The following is an 8,655-nucleotide window of genomic DNA, read 5'->3' on the forward strand; positions in this document are numbered from 1 at the left end:
AATAATAATAATGAGTCAGCAGTCTGAACGGAAGTATCTAAATATGCATTTAATTAGGCATTGTGAACCAAGGTGATAAAAGGAAACATTAGTTTTCAATTTTTTATTTTTTTTTTGGTTCGATTCTGTTTCCCTTGCCGGCTGGAAGGAAGAAACGAAGGGAAATTGTATGGGTGTTTACAAACATATTAGTTCTACCGTGTGAGTTGAATGGGACATGCTTTCGAGAGCAGGTGAGTGTTTTCCACGTTGAGGTTTAAGGGTGCAATTAAGGAAGGAGTCCAGCCCCATTAAGTTCAAGTCGAGAGGCGCTCCTGGATAAATGCCGAAGGTTGGTTTGTTTCCAAATATCCAGAGAGCTGTATTGTTCAATTAGGGATGGAAAAATGCTTTCTTTGCACATCGTCTCATTCGGGGATTGATTGGGGGAGTCGGGGTGGCGAGGAGGGTCCACAGTCCTTCGATAAGCCCCCTCATATACTTCTACAAATCATGCTGGGGTGAAAAATGGGTAGTGGGATTGTATCATGTGGGGTCCTTGGTGCTCTCTGAGCTTGGTAGTTTTCTTGTAGACATCTCCTTACCACACTAGGTAACATCATCAGTGCTACAAGGGAGCGGGGTTTGCTTTTATATCATACTATTGATTTCGTTCACGTAAGTATATACAGGGTGGTTCATTGCTTTATCGCATGCTAGCTTTCCTTTTTGTTTTCTCATAAAATCATCTGAAAGTAGAGTACAGCTAGTCCTTGACTTACAACCGCAACTGAGCCCCAAATGTTTTGTTGCTAAGTGAAACACTCAAGCGAATTTTGCCCACTTTACGACTTTTCACGCCATCGTCGTTACGTGACTCACTGCAGTTGTTAAGTTACTAACATGATGGTGAAATGAATCTGGCTTTCCCCGTTGACTTTGCTCGTCGGAAGGTCGCCAAAGGGAATCACGTTACCTCGGGACACCACGACCGTCATAAATAGGAGACGGTGGCCAAGCGTCTGAATGTTGACCATGTGACCTCAGGGATACTGCAACAGTCATAAAAGTGTGAAAAACGGTCGTAAGTCACTTCCCCCACCCCAACGGCATTGTAACTTTGGTCATGAAACAAATGGTTGCAACTGCCTGTGTTTAAACCTAAGGGAGACCGTGCAGTGCAAGAATTACTGAGACGAGTTCGAATGACGCAGCAAAGTGATGGTAAAGTAAGGACGTCAAACCGAGACTTGTGAAATCGTTGATCACATAGGAAAACGTGGGGACCATATTTTGTGAACCGCACATCTCACTTCAACAGATCTGTAGATTTGATGGATCCATGGATCATTAAAAGCGTGTCTTTGGGTGACAGTTTTTAGTCGAAAGAGCTGCTATCAGACTCCTGATTTTGGGCTACCATACACTAACCCAGTGGTAGTCAACCTGGTCCTTACCGCCCACTAGTGGGCGTTCCAGTTTTCATGGTGGCGGGAAGGGGTTTTGTCCAATACTGAAGCACTTTCCTTTTTTAAAAAATTTAATTGACTTTTAAAAACATTTTCATAGCATTATTTAAAAACATTTTCATTAGGTTTTCATAAAATTCCCCGTGACAATTTAAATTTCTGAAAATATACTATTTGTATCGCCCGCGCCTAAGTTTAGTTCACGTTACGTACGTGAAACCAAATGGTGCTATAGTGCGACCGCAAACAAAAGAGCCTCGTCCCAGAATAGCTCGCGCATCTCCCCCCACACCACCCAGCTGTAACAGACAAGCAGAGCGGGTAGCCGGCGTCCGCCTCAAACCCAATCCACGATGCGTGAGAGGCATGCGCAGACGACGATACACGGCGCATTACTGTGGAACCGGTGGGCGGTTAGAAAATTTTACTACTAACAGAGATACAAAAATGGGCGGTAGGTATAAAAAGGCTGACTACCCCTTCTCTAACACAACTCTCCTACAATTATCCCAGGACTTGACGGATTGGATAAAAATGCCAAATCCAGTCTAAACATCTGGCTGGTTGCGCACCGAACCAGGTAGTCCTTGACTGACAACAGTTTATTTAATGATTGTTCAGTTACGACGGCACCGAAAAAAAGTGACTTTTCACACTTACGTTGCAGCACTCCCAGGATCGTGTGATCAAGCTTTGGACACTAGGCAACTGACTCACATTTATGAAGGTTGCTATGTGTTGTGTCTCATCCTATCTCACCTCAGCTGGGGTCTTCTTATCTGCTTCCGAACACGGAGGAATGTTCTAGTATGCCTCCCGGCCCCAGCCCTGGCTCCATGCCCAGACAGGCTGAAGAGGAAGAAATACCTCCAGCCCCCAACTCTGGCTCCATGCCCAGGCAAACGGAGCAACTAGACCCCTCCCCCTTCCCCACAGCATGTGAGCCTGAGGAAGGTCAATTGCCAACAGCTGCAGACTGGAGTGACCCTCGCTTCAGAAGACTTGATAGGCGGAGGCGACAGAAGGAAGGGAGGGGCAGGCCTGGATAAGTGCTGAGTCATGGAGCCACACCCCATGGCCTATATAAAGGATCTGCTTTCTGGCATTCTCTGAGTCAGGCAAAGTCTAAACATATCTTGCTGAAGTCACTTTCTGGTCTCCTGCCTGCCTTGAGGACTTTGCTAGGACCTTGGCAGAGCTGCAGAGGCACGCCTGATTCGGATTTCCCTGACCCGGCCGTCAGCGGAGGAGTGGGACACGACACTATGTCCCAGAGTCACGTGATCCGCTTTTGCGACCTTCTGACCAGCAAAGTCCGTGGGGAAGCCGGATTCACTTAACAACGGTGTCAGTAACTGAAACCACTGCAGTGTTTCACTTAATAACCATGGCAAGAAAGGTCTTAAAACGGGGCAAAATTTCCTTAACAGGTGTCTTGCTTAGCAACAGAAATGTCGGGCTCGATTGTGGTCATATGTTGAGGACTCCCTGCAGTAATATTCAGCTTTTCTTCCCGTCACACTTTTAAAGAGAGGGCATCCACGCCTTTACTCACACAGTGGCCTTCTTCGGTCTTTGATTCGGTATTTTACCTCCTCTGCACCTAATTCAGCATTTTGGGGATGAGAGAAATGAGAAGCAGAGCTTCCTTGGAAAGGTTAATTCCTTCTTAAGCTCTTTCCCAATAAACCGAAAAACAACCCTTGCAATTTGCTGTTTTGCTCCATTAATAAAATTAACTGTAGCAGGAGAGTCAACAGCAGTAGCAAACACAACAACAACAAAAAAGATCCCTTAAGCTGGGGAATTTATGAAGTCCTCATTTTCCTCTTATAGCTGATTTGGTTTCCATATTTTTTCAGGCTGATCAGCATATGTTTGAAGCTTATATCTCCTTTTTTTTTTCCTTCCTTCCTTCCCTAATTTGTTTGGGCTTTAATTTGTACCTTAGGAGTAAAAGAAAAAAGAAAAGTATTTTCTGACACCTGTTCGTGTTTTCTGTTCTCAGGGGGAGGTGGGGAAATAATTCCTCTTAATCTACTTAAAGGATTTAAATGGAGTATTAATATTATCCCATCTAACTCTTGATGTTGTGCCATCTTAGAGTTTGTAAAACAGAAGGTGCCGTAATGTAGCTGCCTTCCGGATCCTTAAAACTGTCAAAGTCTGGGAACTGTGAAAGGCAATCAAAGAATTTCATTAATCGATTCCTTCTCCTCCTTTGGAGAGCCCCCCTGTTTTGTTTTCTGGCCAGGCTTTATTTCCCACCAAATATGGTTTTAGGCTGAGAAATGACAGCTGGTCTCAGCCAGTCATTGGGATGTCGCCCCTGAACCGAGGGCCTTCTTCATAAAACTGTCCCTGAATCAAGATTTTCTCCATAAAACTGTTCCTGAATTAAGATTTTCTCCATAAAATTCCTCCCGAAGTAAGAATCTTCTCCATAAAACTATCCCTCAAACAAAGATCTCCATAAAAGTGTCCCTGAACCAAGTATCTTCTCCATAAAACTGTTCCTGAATCAAGGACCTTCTCCATAAAATTGTTCCTGAATCAAGATCTTTCCATAAAATTGCTCCTGAACTAAGTACCTTTTCCATAAAACTGTCCCTCAAACAAAGATCCCCATAAAACTGTCCCTGAACCAAGGACCTTCTCCATAAAATTGTATCTGAATCAAGGACCTTCTCCATAAAACTGTCTCTGAACCAAAGACCTTCTCCATATAGCCTGTCCCTGCGCCAAGGACCTTCTCCATCTAAACTCTCCCTTAACCAAGGACCTTCTCTAGCCAAACTCCCTGAACAGTTATGAATGGAGCTCTAAGTAAAAGTGTTATTAATGCTGAAGTTGTGGAGTAAGAATTGTAGAGTTGGAAAGATGTTCAGGAGTACAGCTAGCTGCATTATTCTGGCCTCCGCTAATTAACCCTCTTATGACTGGCTACACCTCCCCTAAAAGAACATCCTTGGTGGTCCTTCCGTTTGCCAGAACCTGGTCCATATCCGGGTGAGGTTCAAAGCAATACTTTCCACTCGAATCACAGGCAGGCATATAGGACCTTTGCTTACTGGAAAGCCCCAATGGTGTAGCGTCATTGCCAGATTTTGAACACGAGTGCTTCTCATTCCTATTGAGAGCCATACTCTTGAGTTCAGCATTTTGCTGATCCTTTCTAATTGGATTACAGGGGATTAGTTGCTCATAATTTTGGAGGGCAGAAGGGAGGAGGAGGGTGAATAGCTGGCGAGGCTGCCTTGTTCCCTTGTGCTGGAGCTCAGACATCTGTTTGTAGACAGAACTCCACGGATGGCTTCAGAAACATGCAATTGCCATTGACCTTTGAAAGCCGGTTTAATCTGAGTACGTGAGCCCATTGGTCTTATTTATTTATTTGCTTGCTCTCTCAATCATTTATCTATTATTAAAAATGGAGGACTCTCTAGTATTGCCAATGAAATGGATGAATGGATCGCGTACAAAGTTGACGCAGTCTTAGGCTGCGTTAACAGAGGGATAGAATCAAGATCACATAAAGTGTTAGTACCATTTTATAATGCCCTAGTAAGGCCACACCTGGAATACAGCATCCAGTTCTGGTCACGACACTAGAAAAAAAAGATGTTGAGAGTTTGGAAAAAGGGCAGAGAAGAGCAACTAAGATGATTAAAGGCCTGGAGACAAAGACATATGAAAAACAGTGGCAGGAATTGGGGATGGCTAATCTAGAGGAAAGAAGGACTAGGGGTGACATGGTAGCATTATTCCAGTATTTGAGGAGCTGCCAGAAAAAGAGCGGGGGTGGGGGGGAGGTCAACGTATTCTCCAAAGCACCTGAAGGCAGGACAAGAAGCAATGGATGGAAATTAATCAAGGAGAGAAGCAACCTGGAATTAAGGAGAAACTTCCTAACGGTGAGGACAATCAACCAGTGGAACAGCTTGCCACCAGAAGTTGTGGGTGCTCCCACACTGGAGGTTTTTAAGAAGAGATTGGACAACCATTGGTCTGAAATGTTATCGGGTCCCCTCAGTGGCAAAATCCAATTTTTTTTACTACCGGTTCTGTGAGCGTGGCTTGGTGGGCGTGGCAGGGGAAGGATACTGCAAAATCTCCATTCCCTCCCCACTTCTGGGGGAAGGATATTGCAAAATCTCCACTCCTAGCCCACTCTGGGGCTAGCCAGAAGTGGTATTTGCCGGTTCTCCAAACTGCTCAAAATTTCTGCTACCGGTTCTCCAGAACCTGTCAGAACCTGTTGGATTTCACGCCTGGGTTTCCTGCTTGAGCAGGGGGTTGGACTACAAGACCTTCAAGGTCTCTTCCAGCTCTATTCTATTCCTTGTGCCCCGAACCAAGATCTGGGAGACCCAATTAAAGTGGTGCTTTAAATGTGTCTTTGCCTTTAGCTTTCTCGCAGCACACATATCCGTGAGCCTGGTTTGTCTCAACAGATACAATTAGACAATTTTGCCTTCCGCTTCCTTTCTTCCGAGTTGCCTTTCGTCTTTTATAACTGATCCCTGGAGAAAACTCCATGAGTGAAAAATCATTGCTAACTTTGTTTTTTGTCTTCAGCGCACATTTCTTTCCCAGGGCTATAATAAGGAATAATGGCCAACATAACTTGCGAGACTTGAAGAAGGCAGCTAAAATCGCTTTTGGTGGGTTTTTTCCGCTCCCCCCTTGCTTGTTGCCATATTTAACTTTTTTAAGGATCCTGATTTGTCTTCCCATCTTAGTTCTTTGTCTTGCCGTTTAGTGAAGACTTCTAGTCTAGTCTGAAGATGGGTTTGGAAAAAGGATCTCTTTTGCCCCTTGGTGTTGTTTTCCACCAGCAGCCTCCAGAGCTGGCAGCAGAGTCGGACAGTGAAGAGGCTGGGGAGGACCATGGGCCAGTCCTGGAGTCAGGGGAAGGCCCGGACGAGGGCTCTGCATTGGAGGCAGAGATGGGGCCAGGGCCATCTGGGAGCAATGCGCGGACTCCGGAGCCTCCAGAGGTAGACAGCAGAGAGGCAGAGGAACAGGAGGAGCCTGTTCTTAATGCACGCATGCGCAGAGCTGCCAGAAGGCAATGGCAGCTAAAACCAAAAGGACGACTCGGGACCAGCTGACCATTCCTTGCAACCATTAAGATGCTTCGAAAGGTTCTTAGAAAGTGTCTAGTACTTATGACCCACCTGAAGGCCAGACAAGGAATAAGGGATGGAAACCGATCAAGGAGGGATTCAGCCTAGAAATAAGGAGGAACGTTCTGACAGTGAGAAGAATCAACCGGTGGAACAGAAGTTGCCTTCGGAAGTTGTGGGAGCTTCATCACTGGAGGCTTTCAAGAAAAGATTGCCATTTGTCAGAAGTTGGGTAGGGTCTCCTGCTTGGGCGGGGGGTTGGACTAGATGACCTATAAGACCTCTTCCAACTCTGTTAATCTGTAATGTGTGAGACTCCCCTACTTATAAAAATGATCTTCTTGTTGCCTCTTCTAAAAAAGACAATTTTAGTCTATTTTCCACAGTCTGGAATGGCGGCGTTAACATCTAATTTTGCAAAAGAGAAGAAAAAGAGGATTGAGAGGAAGATAAAAATGGCTCAGTGGTTTTCAGAGTCCTTTCTGGAAACCCTGGAGAGTAAATAACGAAGGAACATTAAAATATTTGCCTGAAAATAATTTGGTTGGTGTCCCTTTAGATCTGAGCTGGAGCCATCACCTGTCACTTGGGAGCTTTCCGCACCCTTCCCTGTCAGGAAGGAGAGAATATACGGTAATGAATTCCCAGACAGGTGCGGTTTCTTGATTATACGGCATTATAATTGTAGGCCTTTCCTCGCAACGCCTCTGACAGGTCACTTTTATATCCAAAATGGCATGCAGATAAATGGGTGTTTGTTTCACTTCATCTAACAAAAGTTGAATGAAATTTGCAAACTAGCAGCAAGGAAGTGGTGGATGAACTAGCAGAGAGAAAGAGAGAAAGGAAATAAAAGGAGAGAATTGTCTTTCTAAATGCTGTAAGATAGTTTTAAGGGGCTCCTGCTGGGCTCAAACATACACTGATGGTAACCCTTACTTGTTGCACAGTTCCAAACAAAACGGATGGTTGTGTCCTTCAACTCCCCAGGATCTTGCCTTGACTTGAAGGAGACCTTTATTTTGGGTGCTGATGGATCCCTCAAGAGATTAAACCTCAACGGTTGATAATAGGTTATCAGTGAGCTGTTGTGGTCCACTAGCAGCCTGTGGAGCTGGCAATGGAGTCAGATAGCGATGAGGCTGAGGAAGAGCATGGGCCAATCCAGGGGGCTGGGAAAGGCCTGGATGAGGGCTCTGTGTCGGAGGCAGAGATGGGGTCAGGGCCATCGGGGAGTGAGGTGCGGACTCTAGAGCCTCCAGAGGCTGACAGTAGTGAGGCAGAGGAACAGGAGGAGCTTGTTCCTAATGCACGCATGAAAAGAGCTGCCAGAAGGCAAGAGCAGCTCAAGCAAAGAGGACAACTCGGGAGTAGGGCCAAGAGATGATTGGCCACTCCAATAAGGCTTAAAAGACCAGCGATGGTGTTTGGACTCTTTGCCAGAAAACAACATTGCTTTGTCTTGTTGCATTTGTTTCATATGGGTGTCTTCTGAACTTCTGCAAGAAAGGCCTTTGGCAGTTTGCCTAATTGGACCAAGGTTGGTGATAGGACTGAGGAATTGTGTTGGCAGGAATTTGCTTTAATTTGGTTGAACTACGCTTTCATTCTCAGCTGTTCGAATAAAATTTGTTTGTTTTTACACCGACTGAGTTTCCTACTACCTACTGGGGCCTGGGTCACAACATGAGCGCCAAGAAATCCATTGCACCAAAGAAGGGCACCTACTCTCCAAGAGGCAAGATAGATGGATGGTGGATGGATGGATGGATGGATGGGTAGATAGGTATAACGTTAAAAAAAATCCCATATCTTGCAAGATTGCCATTTTGGACACCATTTCATTCAGAGCTTTTCTAACTCCAGATGTTGTCCTCTGCCTGTCATTGAAGATGACGAAGCCATCGAAGTGCTGTCCCGGTGTCTGGAGGCCGTACGGGTCTGGATGGGGAGAAACAGGCTCAAGCTCAATCCCTCCAAGACAGAGTGGCTGTGGATGCCGGCATCCCGGTACAGTCAGCTAAATCCGCGGCTGACCATCGGTGGCGAGTCATTGGCCCCGATGGAGAGGGTCCGCA

This window comes from Ahaetulla prasina, chromosome 12, assembly GCF_028640845.1.
Source record: "Ahaetulla prasina isolate Xishuangbanna chromosome 12, ASM2864084v1, whole genome shotgun sequence".
NCBI classification, from domain to species: domain Eukaryota; kingdom Metazoa; phylum Chordata; class Lepidosauria; order Squamata; family Colubridae; genus Ahaetulla; species Ahaetulla prasina.